The following is a 13,822-nucleotide window of genomic DNA, read 5'->3' as shown; positions in this document are numbered from 1 at the left end:
TACTCCACACTGTTTTCCCTTTGTTCATAAAATGCAGATGTGGAATAACCTGCTGTTACCACAAACCTGACGGTGTCCAACACTGAGAGAGAGTATATCAGGCAGAAGACATAACACAGAGGTTACACATGTGCACGACAAACCGTACTACTTGCACACAATAGACAATGAATGTGTTGATCAATGTAAGAAGTGTTATGATTTGCAGACATGGCATAAAATATTAGGGCATTGCAATCATGGGGATATAATTAAGTTAGAGAAAGTTGTTGACGGTATGCAAATTAAGGGTAAGGATAAACCTATCCCACGCTGTGAAATTTGCACACAAGGAAAGTTTATTCAAACTAGAAACAGAGGGCCAGATGCAAGAGCCAAAGCAGCCCTAGAAATGATACATACAGATTTAGTAGTGCCTATAGACCCAGCATCTAGAGTCATAAGTATACACTATCTTTCACAGATGATTACTCCAGTGCAGTGTTTGTTTATTTTTTGAAAAACAAGAGTGATACAGTGACTGCCACAGAAAAATTCCTTGCTGATATGGCTGCATATGGAAAGGTAAAATGCATAAGGTCTCAGAATTTACAGGAAGGGAGTACCAGGCATTATTAAGCAGAAACCCGTATTAGACATGAGACCTCAGCGCCGTACTCTCCACACCAGAACGGCACGGCTTGAGCGGAATTGGAGAACTTTATTTTGACATGGCTAGATGCATGTTAATAGAAAGTGGGTTACCAAGAACATTGTGGACATATGCAGTCCAGACAGCTGCTGTAGTGAGAAACCAATGTTTTAACAATCGCACTAAACAGGACAGCTTACTTTATGTTGACAGGTAGAACAGCCTAACATTTCAAGGATGCAGAAATTTGGAGTATGCTATGCTTACATACATGACAGAGGGAAGTTAGGAAAGTTGGATTCAAGGTGTGAGAAGGGTATTTTTGTTGGATACGACAAGAATAGTCCGGCATACATGATTTACTATCCTAACAGCAAGAAGGTACAAAAATGCAGACTAGTGGAGTTTGTATCCAAAAGTACTGAGACTATACTGATAGATGATGATGATGGTTTTGAGACCAGAAACAAATCCTCTCAGAGAATCTGTGAAATCAGAATCAGATGTTAGTTCACAAAAGTACTCAAGAGCCAGTAGTGTATAGTAACCAAACACAACAGGAAGAAGATAAACCTGAAAGGAGAAATCCTGCAAGAGACAGGAAAAAGCCAACTTATTTAAGTGACTATGTTTGTGGTATTGAAGGAGATGTGACTAATATTGATTACTGTTACAGACTTGTGTGTAAATTACCACAGACCAACAAAGAACCTTCAACATCAGTAAATTCAAAACATCAGGGGTTTAAAGCTATAGATGAGGAAATGCACTCATTGAGAGAAAATGTTACATTTACCCTGTCTAACCTGCCTGATGGTAAAGAAGTAGTGGGGGGTAAATGGGTCTATGTAATTAAGAAAAAATAGTGATAAGTACAAAGCACGATATGTTGCCAAGGGTACAGTCAAGAGAAAGGTGGTGTAAACTATGATGAGACTTTTTTTCTCCAACTGCTAGCATGACTAGTATCAGAGTGTTGATGCAAAAAAGGCAGTTCAAGAAAATTTTGATTGTTCATCAGATGGATGTAAAAACAGCATATTTACATGCGCCAATAGAATGTGAGATTTATATAGAACAGCCAGAGGGTTACAAGGTAAAATCTCAAGGCAATGAAAAATTGGTGTGTAAACTAGAAAAAATCACTGTACGGGCCTTAAACAGTCTGGCAGAAACTGGAACAGAATGTTACATGAATACCTATGTGAAAACCAGTTTGTTCAAAACCCAGCTGATCATTGTGTTTACACAAAAGTTACAAAAACTGAGAAAGTTTTCATAATTATTTGGGTTGATGATTTGATTATTGCTGCCAGTGATCTGAGTGTGCTTAAGGATGTGAAAGAGATGCTCATGTTGAAGTTTAGAATGAAGGATTTAGGAAAACTGACACATTTTTTTTGGCATTAACTTTGAGCAAGGTGTTGATTTTGTCAAAATGTCACAACACGGGTATGTTGAGAAACTACTTGAAAAGTTTGACAAGCAAAACTGTAAACCCAGAGCTGCCCCTTGTGAGCAGAAACTAAGTTACACTGAGAATGCTGATGTAATGGGTGATGTCAGGAAATACAGGGAAGCAGTAGGTAGCTTAATTTAACCTGGCAACCTGTACAAGGCCAGACCTAAGTTTTGTAGTGAGTAAACTGGCACAATATTTTAATAAGCCAACTATAGAACAGTGGAATACTGTAAAGCATGTTTTGAGATATTTGCAAGGCACCAAAGACAAAGAACTGTGTTACAGGAAAGGTGCAAATGAGAACGTTATACATGCATACAGTGATGCAAATTGGGCAGCAGATGTTAATGATAGGCGGAGTACTGGTTACTGCATTAGCCTAAACAGAAATGGTCCATTGGTCTCATGGAAGACCAAAAGGCAGCCTACTGTTGCACTTCCACATGTGAGGCTGAGTATATGGCATTAGCTGCAACTATACAGGAGTGTTTATACTTGCAGCAATTGTTACAAAACATTGATGGTATGGTGTATGAGTCTATAGTCTACGAAGACAAATCAGGGTGCTATAGCTTTAGCGAAAAATCCTGTGTATAGACAAAGATGTAACATTTTGACATTAAATACCATTTTGTGAGGTCCGTAATTAATGAAGGCAGAATTAGACTGGAGTACTGTCCAACTGAAGATATGTTTGCAGATGTACTAACTAAACCAGCAACAAAGCTTAAGTTGATGAAATTTAATTTGTTTATGTTCGGTTTATGAACTTTGTATATATGAGCTGTGGACTGATGAAATAACAATGTGAGAGCAAGTGGGGGTGTTGACATGTATAAATGGTATGCTCTCATTTGTATTTGTATTTTTGTTGTTTTTTTTTATTTGGGACTGTGAAATGTCATGTGACCTAATCAGTGACTGAATGAATGCACGTGTTTTCATTTTTAAGGAGTGGCCGAAAATACTGCAGAAAACGTGAAGGAAAAGGTTACAGAGCTTTGCCGAAATATTCGACCAGATGACAAATTGACGCCAGCGATCGAAGATGCCCATCTCATTGGGAAACTAACTCCAGCCAGCTCTCGGCCCGAGAGCGATCATCATCAGATTCTCCCAGAGATCCTACAGAGATGCTGTATGGAAAGCGGCAAAAAATCACCCCGTCATGCGTAATAAAAAAACTCCGCTTTGTTGAAGATCTCCCGCAACCTGTCAAGGAGGCTAGGATGAAGATGTGGCCTTTGGTGAATAAGGCGTGTAGTGAAGGTAAATCTGCTTACTTCGTTGGAGCACGGGCTTTTGTCAATGGGAAGGAAATCACTTGAATATCTGAACTGACATTGGCCCGAAATCTCTGGAATAATGTAGGCTACATGAGACGACCTCTTAGATCCCCATTTCTTGGGGTAAAATATTATTTTATTTTTTGACACATAACCCTAAGTGGTTTTCCAGGCTCTTGTTTTGTGTGGTTTCTTTTTTTTTTTTTTTATATGCTAACTAAACAAAAATTTAAATTTTTTTTTTTTTAACTACCTTGTTCTGAAGCCTGATCCTTAGTTTTAATTCTTGAAGATTGTTTATGTGGGATGTAGCCTAATATGTTCCCTGGAAGATCATACTTACTGAACAACAATTTAAAAGACTTTTATTTTTTGATAAACATGTTGATCCCCTTTTTTTCGATGGGACGCAAAAAATATGGACTTAAATTTCCACCACTAAATATTTTTTTTTTTATTTTAAGGTGCATTAGGTGCTCAGTATATCTTTGTTAGTTGTTCTGTTGTAATTAAACCATAGTAATATAAGTCTTTTATTTTCTTGAGAATTTCATTGTCTATAATTTCTTTAAACGCCAGGGGGTTAAGAAATATAACTAAACATAAAGCGTTATTTTTATTTGTTAAACAGCTGAACACAGAATTTTCGTTTTGTCAGGAATCTCACTCAAACTCTAAGGATGAGAATTTTTGGAGATCTCAGTGGGGGAACGATTTATGGTTTTCTCACTGTTCAGAAAGATCAGCTGGAGTCTTAACTTTGAAGCATAAATATAGTGGTGACATTTTACACACAGATACAGATCCAAAAGGGCATTTTATCTGCCAAGTGGTTGATTATAACAAAATTGTCTTAATCATATTCAACATTTACGGGTACAATTCTAGTTTAGAAAACATCCAGTTATTTGCTAATATAGAAAATAGACTCAAGTATTTGCTAAAAAATTTTCCAAACTCTCACATTTTACTTGGAGGAGACTTTAATATTACTCTAAATTCTGAAATTGACAGATGGCCACCTACACTTGATAATAATAGAAATGCATATTAGTTAAGCTTTTTATGGACAGATATGATTTAAATGACATATGGAGAGTTAAATCCCCAGATGAAGTTTTTGTTCACCTGTAGTAACAAAGACAACACTAGACTTTCTCGCATAGACTTTTGGTTAGTTTCAAAAAGTATTAAAGAGCAGGATATCTCAGTTAACATTCTTCCCTGTCCTTTAAGCAATCATAAAGCAGTATTCATTTCTATTAAATTATTTTCAGATAATGATTACAAAGCCAATTACTGGAAACTTAATAACTCTCTTCTTAAAGTGGAGGAGGTTAATCAGAAAATCCCACAGTTGATTAAACATTTTTTCAACAAAGCTGTGGTGGAAAATTCTTTTAGCCTTAATTGGGAGTTATTTAAATATGAATCAGCAAAATCCTTTAGGAAGCTTGGTAGCAAACTTGCTAAAATTAGAAAATTGGAAGAACAGAGAGTTATCACAGGCATCTCGGTAATGTCTCAAATTTCACCAGACACCTTAACAGAGGAAGAAAAAAAAATAGAAATGCTTAATTTACAAGAGAGCCTGGATAATATATATAAAAAGAAGGCAGAAGGAGCTTTTATAAGGTCTCGGAAACGGTGGTTAGAAGAAGGGGAACAAAATTCAGCATACTTCTTCAAACTGGAGAAGTATCACACATAAAGTATCACACTGAAAAAAATGAAAAAATACTTGAATATCAGCTGTACTTTCTGTGAAGAGCTAAACGAAACACTGGTGCATTTATTTTGGTCTTGCCCACATACCAAGAAACTTTGGAGCAACATATCTCAATTTATTGTTGTCCATATTTACCCTCAATTTGCATTGCGGTGGGAAAATGTATTCAGAATCCACGATTAGCGAAAACGAATCTCTGAAAAACATCAACAAAGAATGAAGCATATTTGAAGAGCCTGTTAAATTTGTGTGACTGAGTTCATTTTTTTTTTTCATTTTCATTGTGTTTTCTTCTTTTTTGTAATGGCATATTTTTGAGTTTCTGAAAAAGTAACGTTCAGTTTTATAATTAATACACTTAATTACATTACATATTTTTACATTATGTTGTCAATAAATTACCTTTATCAGTAAGTTTTGGCCACTTCCTTAAATCAAACAAACTTTATTATGAACAATGCACAGGACAATAGGATGAGCAGGATCCGCTTTCATTGAAATGTCATTAGACGGCACCGGTATTGTGCCGAATTCTTCACCCCTGCCAGATTCTGCATCCCTCGTTGAAGTCGCTACCTGATTGCCTAATCCCAACCCCACCCCTAATCCTAACCCCTCCCCCACACCTACTCCTAAACCTACCAATACCAGGGGGTGCATAATCTGGCAGGGTGCAAATTTTCAGAGATTCGTTTTCGCTAATCGTGGATTCTGAATGCATTGTCACAGATTTCACTTACGTTTCGCAGTTTTTCGTTTGGTGTTTTTGACACAAACCTCTCGTGGGGGCGGGCTTAACAGTGATCTACTCTGATTGGATAGTGAGCTTTTGATGGACAGGTGCTCTCTGACTGGGAAGTACAGACGATCGTTGTGAAGAATGCTTCGGTTGCTCTTCTCGTCGACGATTGATGGAACGGGGGCCAATCAGATTTCAGCCCCTGTGGCCCCGCCTCTAGAACCGCCCCTACTCCAAAGCTCTTCAGATGATAAACCTGTGCCAGCGTTTCCATTTATTTTGATACATTTTAAATCTAGATTCTGTATTCCATTCATAATTGATATTTTGCTTTCATTATCACTTTATTTAAATGGGCATTTTTACATTTACTATGTATTTATATGTTTTGATACCTTGGCAATAAAAAAAATAAATAAAAAAATCTGGGGTGATGCTCAATATCACTGAAGTTCATTTCAAAATAAGAGTTTTGAAGTGTATTTAAATCAAGATACAGCAGGACACACATTTCTCATGACGATATCAAGTGGAAGCCCCTCTTCTCGAGATGACACATATTTTAATAAAAATAAACACATATACAAAGGTTACACACTCAAATGTTAGACTGGATTAAAATACAAGAAAATGTACAAGTGAACAGTTGTCTATTTCTGAATTTCAGAATACACAGTTATGATGATCTATATTAAATCTGGACAGCTCAGGTTATAAGCCCATCACTGAAAATATCACATTGATTTTCTTGGTTTTCAGTGCTGTATAAACATATCAACTATTTTCTTAATGTCCTTTGGATAAAAACCTTGACACTCCATTACTACTACATTGTTTAGTAAATGTGTGACGATCTCTGTTTTATGTGAGGTTTTCCTCCTGAGTGATTGTTCTCTGGTAGTTTCTTTGAGGAAACATGTTGTTGACTTCCTTTTGGGCTTTTAAAAGAAGCGAGATGAAGGACCACGAGAGAGAGAGAGAGCGAATTTGTTTAGTTTCCTTGAAGCTTGTTTTCTTCTGTACAGCAACACTGCTACACATTACACTTCCATGCATTCATTTAACTTTACATCACTGATTCCTGACTCTTCTTTTGGTTTTGTTTTTTGTTGTAGTTTGATTTTGTTAATAATTTTTTTTATTCTACATCCTCCTTTCTATTGTCACGTCTCTGTAGGATCTGTGTGTCTCTGTGTCTTCAGTCTCTGTTGATTGTGTGACTGTGACGTCTCTGTAGTGGCTCTTATTCACCATCCGCTGATCCTGAGGAAACTGAACTGACGTCTAAATACTGAGAGTCCTACAATAAAACACACAGACAGTCACATATGAGTATGAGACATTACTGCTGTCACATCACATCAGCAGATCCAGCTCAGAAACACACAGTATACTCATATTACAGTCAGAGATATAAAACAGAGTATGTGAGCGGAGCGCGGAGTGGAGCGGTGTGATTTTGACTGGAGCGAGGAGCGGATTTTTTAAAAGTCGGAGCGTCGTGGTTTTCACTCGCTCCAAGAGCGCTCCAGCACCGCTCCGTCACGAGTACAATTCATGCCAACAGCCCGTAATATAACTGGATATTTACCAAGAAATCACATGTTAAACATATTTAGCTAGCTTGATAGATAAGGATCACTCAAATCAGAAAGAATGTGAAGGCTATGACGGCTATATGGACATGAGCGGGAAGTTATAGATCTCAAGGATCTTTGATTCTTCTAAATACAGAATATTTTCAGCTGAAAGCATGATTTAAACACGTAGGCTACTACAACACTTAATTATTCACACGCAATCGCTTTCTCAATAATGCATTCAAACAAATGTAATCTTACAATGCTACTTCATCTGTATCTGATTTTGAATGAGCAGAAATCTGCAGAAGAAATGCATCGATCCGAAGGTAAAATAACTGGAGAAAACGTTTCATCACAAACTAAAAATTAAACACAAAAACTGACATATGTTATTTGTCATGCTGAAATAAAAAATAAATCATGCACAATAAAAAAACAATAAACAACATTGAAACTTAATAAACCACTTAAAATCACTTATTGTGGAGTGGAGCGGATTATTGTTTAATATAGGTTATGAACAGAAGTTGAACTGTGTAATTTCAAACATACTGAAATACTTTAGACGCGGAGTGAAGGCGGAGCGGTGTTTCTGATATCAGTGAGCGCGGAGTGGAGCGGAGCAGAGTGATAATTAAATGCTCGGAGCGCGGAGGAGAAATAGTTGACGCTCCACTCCGCTCACATACTCTGATCCTGAATGAACAACTGATCATAGATTAATAACAGTGAATGATCAACAACTCTCTCTTTATCATTTACACACAGAGACACTGGAAGAGATGAAAATATTAATATATTCATAGATCATCACAGAATTAAACAGTTTAAAGTACAGAAACTAAAGTGGAGCTGAATTATTATCTTATCTTCTCCAAATATGTCTGTTACTAAACTTTGGCCATTTTAAAAGATTTAAATAATAATATACTCACAGTAGTCTAATGTCTCCAGTTTATAACGTGGATCATCTTTCAGATCAGAGAGTAACTTCACTTCTGATTTTTGTAGTTTATTCCCAGACAGATTCAGTTCTCTCAGGTGTGAGGGGTTTGATCTCAGAGCTGAAGTCAGAGCAGAACAACCTTCATCTGTCACTCCACAATACACCAACCTCTAAAAAACAATGACACAGTGTTAATTGTAGTTGAAGTGTGTGTAGTTTGTTGTTGACTCTGGTCTCAGAGCAGGAGAGGAGATATAATGACAAGCATTGCCACAAAACTGCTGCTGATAGAATGAGATTTCTGCATGTTGATGCTCAATGCTGCTGTTTGAAAATGTCATGTGCTTCAGGACTGAACAGACACACAAAGCTGAATGTGAGATATTGTTTCATAGTGATATAAGGACAGATCTGTCTGGAGAAACAGTCACTTGCGCCTCTAATTACGACTTACGGTTTTCCTAAAAATGAAGATTAAAAATCATCAAAATCCCACAGACTTACATTGACGGAATGTTCAGATGAGCCAAGACTATTCAAACTCTGTCAAAATTCAAATGTAAACAAACTGAAGGCCTTTAGACTCCATTTAGCTGCCATTCTATGAACTATTTCTAGACCATTCAAACTCATTTAACCTTCCATTCTGTCTAATATTTCTAATCTATCAGTCATCTATATGGGGCAGTCGTGGTCTAATGGTTAGAGAGTCTGATTGTAACCCACAGGCAGGGATGTACTTCACAAGTATCGCAAAGAGATAAACAACACAAATGGCTTGATCCATTCAGATGTGACACAGAATTGTGTTCTACAGTCGTGTGATATGAGAACATTAAAGCTTCTGTAGTGACGCTGTCTGAAAACACCCACGACAATCTAAACTTCATGACGAGGTCAATTGGAAAATGCCAAAACATAGACTTGTAAATTCATCACCATAGTAATATAACTTGCAGTTATTAACACTGTACAATAGAGATGTATTCATTATAAATGTTACTGTTATTAGCCTACTTAAATATTAAATATTACCGGTAAATAAGTTTTTAAAGGATAGTTCACCCAAAAATTAATATTGTCATTTTCTCAACATCGTGTCATTTCAAACCTGTATGAATTTCTTTCTTCTGTGGAACATAAAGAAGATAATTTCAGAAATTCAAGAAATTTTTGTCCATACAGAAATCAAGGGTAACCAAAATGGTTTGGTAACGTTCTACAAAATATCTGTTGTGTTCTACAGAAGAAACTAAGTCACACAGGTTTGGAATGACATGAGGGAGAGGAAATGATGACAGAATTTATTTATCAATAGATTTCCTGCATTCTAGCTCAAAATCAATGCTTTACTGTCAAGTGCATTTCTATGTGACACAAATGCTTTATTAAGTTTGTTGCATTTGTCATGAATTCAGTAATATCTATTAGTATTTACTCCAATTAAAGGCACTGTCACCCAGCAAAACAATCATGGAGGAACTCGTGGGTCAGATGGACTGGATTTGTCCAGAGCTGAATTTTAACCCCAGTCCAGCCCTGACCACAGGTCACAAGTTTGAGTCTCAGTACTGACAGAGATTGTCATGTCCTTTCATCCTCTTCTTTTCTATCTATCTATCTATCTATCTATCTATCTATCTATCTATCATTTTATAATATATAATATTTAATTGTTGTTTGTATATTACAAGACAAAATGTAAATGTATCGAGCTTTAGTCTTACAATTTACATTAAAAGGACACATCTTACTGAAGACAAACACATGAGACGATCAGAGAGATGATCTTACCACAGTTTCTCCAGTTTACAGTGAGGATCCTCCAGTACAGCACAGAGACGCTTCACTCCCGAGTCTCCTAGATTATTATTCCAAGACAGATCCAGTTCTCTCCGGGGTGAGGGGTTTGATCTCAGAGCTGAAGTCAGAGCAGAACAACCTTCATCTGTGACGTCACAATCTCTCAACCTGTAGAGAACAATGACACACTCTTCACTCTCTCAGATCAGATCAGTTTAGCTGTGGAATCCATTAGTAAAGAGAAAGAACAAATCAATGTGTGATGAATCATTGGATGGACTGAGATTTAAAATGTCAAAGAACAAAAACATGATCATGAATCATTTAAAGCCTCATTCAAAAAGAAAATTATTTTATTTTATTTTTACTTTTTTTCAAGCTGTAACAACAATTAAAAAATAATCAAAAACAGACCCATTAGATAAAGCTTGAAAAATTTTAAAAACAGTTCAAGCTATAAAACTATTTCTTGTTATGATTTTAAACCTGTATTTATGATCAGAATTTAAGTTGATCTCAAAGAAAAAAAAGGTGCTAAAGTTTTTTGAAAGTGATGAAGGCTTTTGAAAGTCTGCCAATAATCAGTGTTGAGTTCTACTGTAAGCTTAACCCTTAGCACTGAAAATATTCTGCAAGTCAATGGAGAAAAGTGTCAAAGATTCATGTATTCACTTGCCGTTTCCATTCCCTTATGTATATAGTTATTTTCACCTTATGCTGTTGGATTTATAATTAGACATTAGAAAATCACTATTATGAGATTTAAAAAAAAAAAACTTTTTGTCAAAGTTCAGCACTGTTTTTACTGAAGTATGAAGAGTTTAATTTTCTGCTAAATGTGAGTTGAGCTGTCCTCATTTTAATGCATTAACTGTCTATAACAGTAATGTCAAAGCGTGAGTGATTTATGGAGCTACTTACTTGATCATATTTTGAGCTCATTTAAAATTCTGAACAACAAAAAAAACCTTCTTTGTTTATCTTTTGATTATTTATAAACCTTTATTAAAGAAATGTGTCAAATGTCACTCATCATGCTAAACGTAAGAGCCCTTGAGCAGATCTGATAAGACCAAATTAATGAATGATTACTAATAATAATGATGATGATGATGATAAAAAGAAAAAAAGAATGTGCTATTTTCTTTTCTTTAAGTAGGCTAAGTGTGCATTAAACGATTCAAAGGTTATCAGAATTAAAAGTTAAATCTGTCACTGCAGCTTTTTGAAGTGCAAATTTAGTTTGGAAGGATGAAATAATAGTAGGCTACATTTTCATCAGTTATTTTATCGGTTATTAAATCAGATACAGAGAAGCACAGTAAAATAACATTTATTTGAATGCATTTGTGAGAGTGTGATTACGAGTAAATTAGTCCTGTCTGTCTGTGCAGCGTCTCTCTACTAATAGTGAAGCTGTGGATTTTGATTACTTCAAAACACAAAGACATTTTCACTGTAACTTTTCTGTCTCTAAGCATTTTTATCAAATCACAAGGCAGCTGCTGACAATATTGTTTGTTTGTGTGTGTGAGTGTGCGTTATGTTGTCTGTACGTGTGTGTGTGTGTGTGTGTGTGTGGTGTGTGTGTGTGTGTGTGTGTGTAAGTTTGTGTGTGTGTGCAGTACAATCCTTGTAGGCAGAACTAGTTTAGATCGGCTATAGTTACAGCATTAATTGTGCTAGTGATTGAGAGGTAATGGAGCACTCTGAGAGCGAGCCAAAACCAGAATTCTCAGACTTTCAGAAAATCCCTGCTTCAGTCAAAATCACGCTGTTCTGCTGTCAATGCACTTCGATCCCATACGCTGCTTTGGGTGGAAAAGCTCAAACAGAATCCATTTAAAGGTGTTGCTAATGCAGAAACAGCTTTAACATGAACACAGAAGTCCACACATGAACAAGAAACAAAGACACACAATGTTTTACTTTCTGTATCTCTGTATCTTGAGTTGACAGTTGTTTCATCCAATCAGTAGTAAGTATTACATTCACAAACAATGGTCTAATGTTTACATTTTGTCTGATTTAATAGCTGTGTCTGAAACTGCTCCCTATCCACTATATAGTGCACTATATCGAGTGTCAGCCATTTTGTAGTGCTGTCCGAATTCTGAGTGAACTACTTCATTCCGTATTTCGTTCACTACTTTTTACCCACAATGCATTCTGATTTCGAGATTCAACCGATGTACACTCACTGAAGCACTATTTCCCACAATCCAATGCGGAGTTGAGCCGGAGCTGGAAGAGAGAGCGGGAGCGAGCGAGTTTGAAGGAGAGATGCTGTTCACATCTTTATTATTTCTGCTTTAATGTTTATTTCATACATTATTTATATTAAAATATATTATGTAGGCAATAACTCAGTTTAATATTTTACTAATTTACTGAGGTGGCATCGCTGTTAACTTACAAAAATGATGATAATTTGGTGGATAATTTAAATGTTAGTTAATCACAGTAGGTAGTGTATTCATTCTGATTATCATTAACGGTCGCCTGAGGACGCTCTACGATCATCTTATCTGAGCTCAAAACACTGATCAGGAGAGTTTCAGGATACTAAAAAAATACATACATACAATTATGAAAGTGTTAATGTGTGTTTATTTTTGTTCTAAGTATTTTAATAGTATGATTATGAACATAAAAACATTACAAAACAAATTAATAATATACCATCAATGAAAGCACAAAGCTGACGCGGAGGTATGTATAATTACAATAAAGTAATTTTGAGTGTTACTGCTGTTAATATTATTTACATGTAATATAAAAGTACATGTGACGAAGATGTTTTTTCAACAGCTTTAAGTCTCAAGCGCAGTGTATACATCACCGTCCCGTTCACTTCACAAATATTTTACAGTGTGTCATATATAATCTTACCCCAGTTTCTCCAGTTTACAGTGAGGGATCCTCCAGTACCAGCACAGAGACGCTTCACTCCCCGAGTCTCCTAGATTATTCCCAGACAGATCCATTTCTCGCAGGTGTGAGGGGTTGGATCTCAGAGCTGAAGTCAGAGCAGAACAACCTTCATCTGTGACGTCACAATCTCTCAACCTGTAGAGAACAATGACACACTCTTCACTCTCTCAGATCAGATCCAGTTTAGCTGTGAATCCATTAGTAAAGAGAAAGTACAAATCATGTGTGATGAATCATTGGACTGAGAGATTTAAAATGTCAAAGAACAAAAACATGATCATAAATCATTTAAAGCCTCATTCAAAAAGAAAATAAAAATATTCATTACACTGTCAGGATTTTTAACCAAATACAGCGCGTGATCAGCTAGAGACAAAAAAGAAAAAAAATCTGACCACACCTACAAGTCACGTCCCCAGCATTCATTATTAAAAACATATATTTTAGCATCTTATATTGTAAAAATACATACTGTCCTGTAAAAAATAAAAAGCAGCATTTAATAATCATGACAACAAAATAATATTATATTATAATAAAGTACTATAATATATTATAGTGTAGTATATAGAATTATTGTTATTATTATTAAAGTACTTGCCAAAAGTTTGGAAACATTAAAATTATTAATGATTTTGAAATAACTATCTTCTGCTCATCAAGGCTGAATTTATTTGATCAAATTAAAGTAAAAAAAATAAATAAAAGA

General features: G+C 35.8%; 1 long non-coding RNA gene across 1 annotated transcript; it reads right to left on the bottom strand.

Annotated features, from left to right (window-relative positions):
• Positions 1-7,034: 7,034 nt before the first annotated feature.
• On the bottom strand, positions 7,035-10,379 carry LOC122138556. The gene is made up of 3 exons (XR_006155669.1): positions 10,171-10,379; positions 8,366-8,544; positions 7,035-7,147 (listed from the first exon to the last, which is right to left on the bottom strand). It is a non-coding gene; the product is annotated as an uncharacterized LOC122138556 (long non-coding RNA).
• Between the last annotated feature and the right edge of the window lie 3,443 nt (positions 10,380-13,822).

This window comes from Cyprinus carpio, chromosome B9 (assembly GCF_018340385.1).
Source record: "Cyprinus carpio isolate SPL01 chromosome B9, ASM1834038v1, whole genome shotgun sequence".
In the NCBI taxonomy this organism is placed as follows: Eukaryota; Metazoa; Chordata; class Actinopteri; order Cypriniformes; family Cyprinidae; genus Cyprinus; species Cyprinus carpio.
Note: the sequence above shows the minus strand (reverse complement) of the source record. Positions and strands in the feature narration are given on the sequence as shown.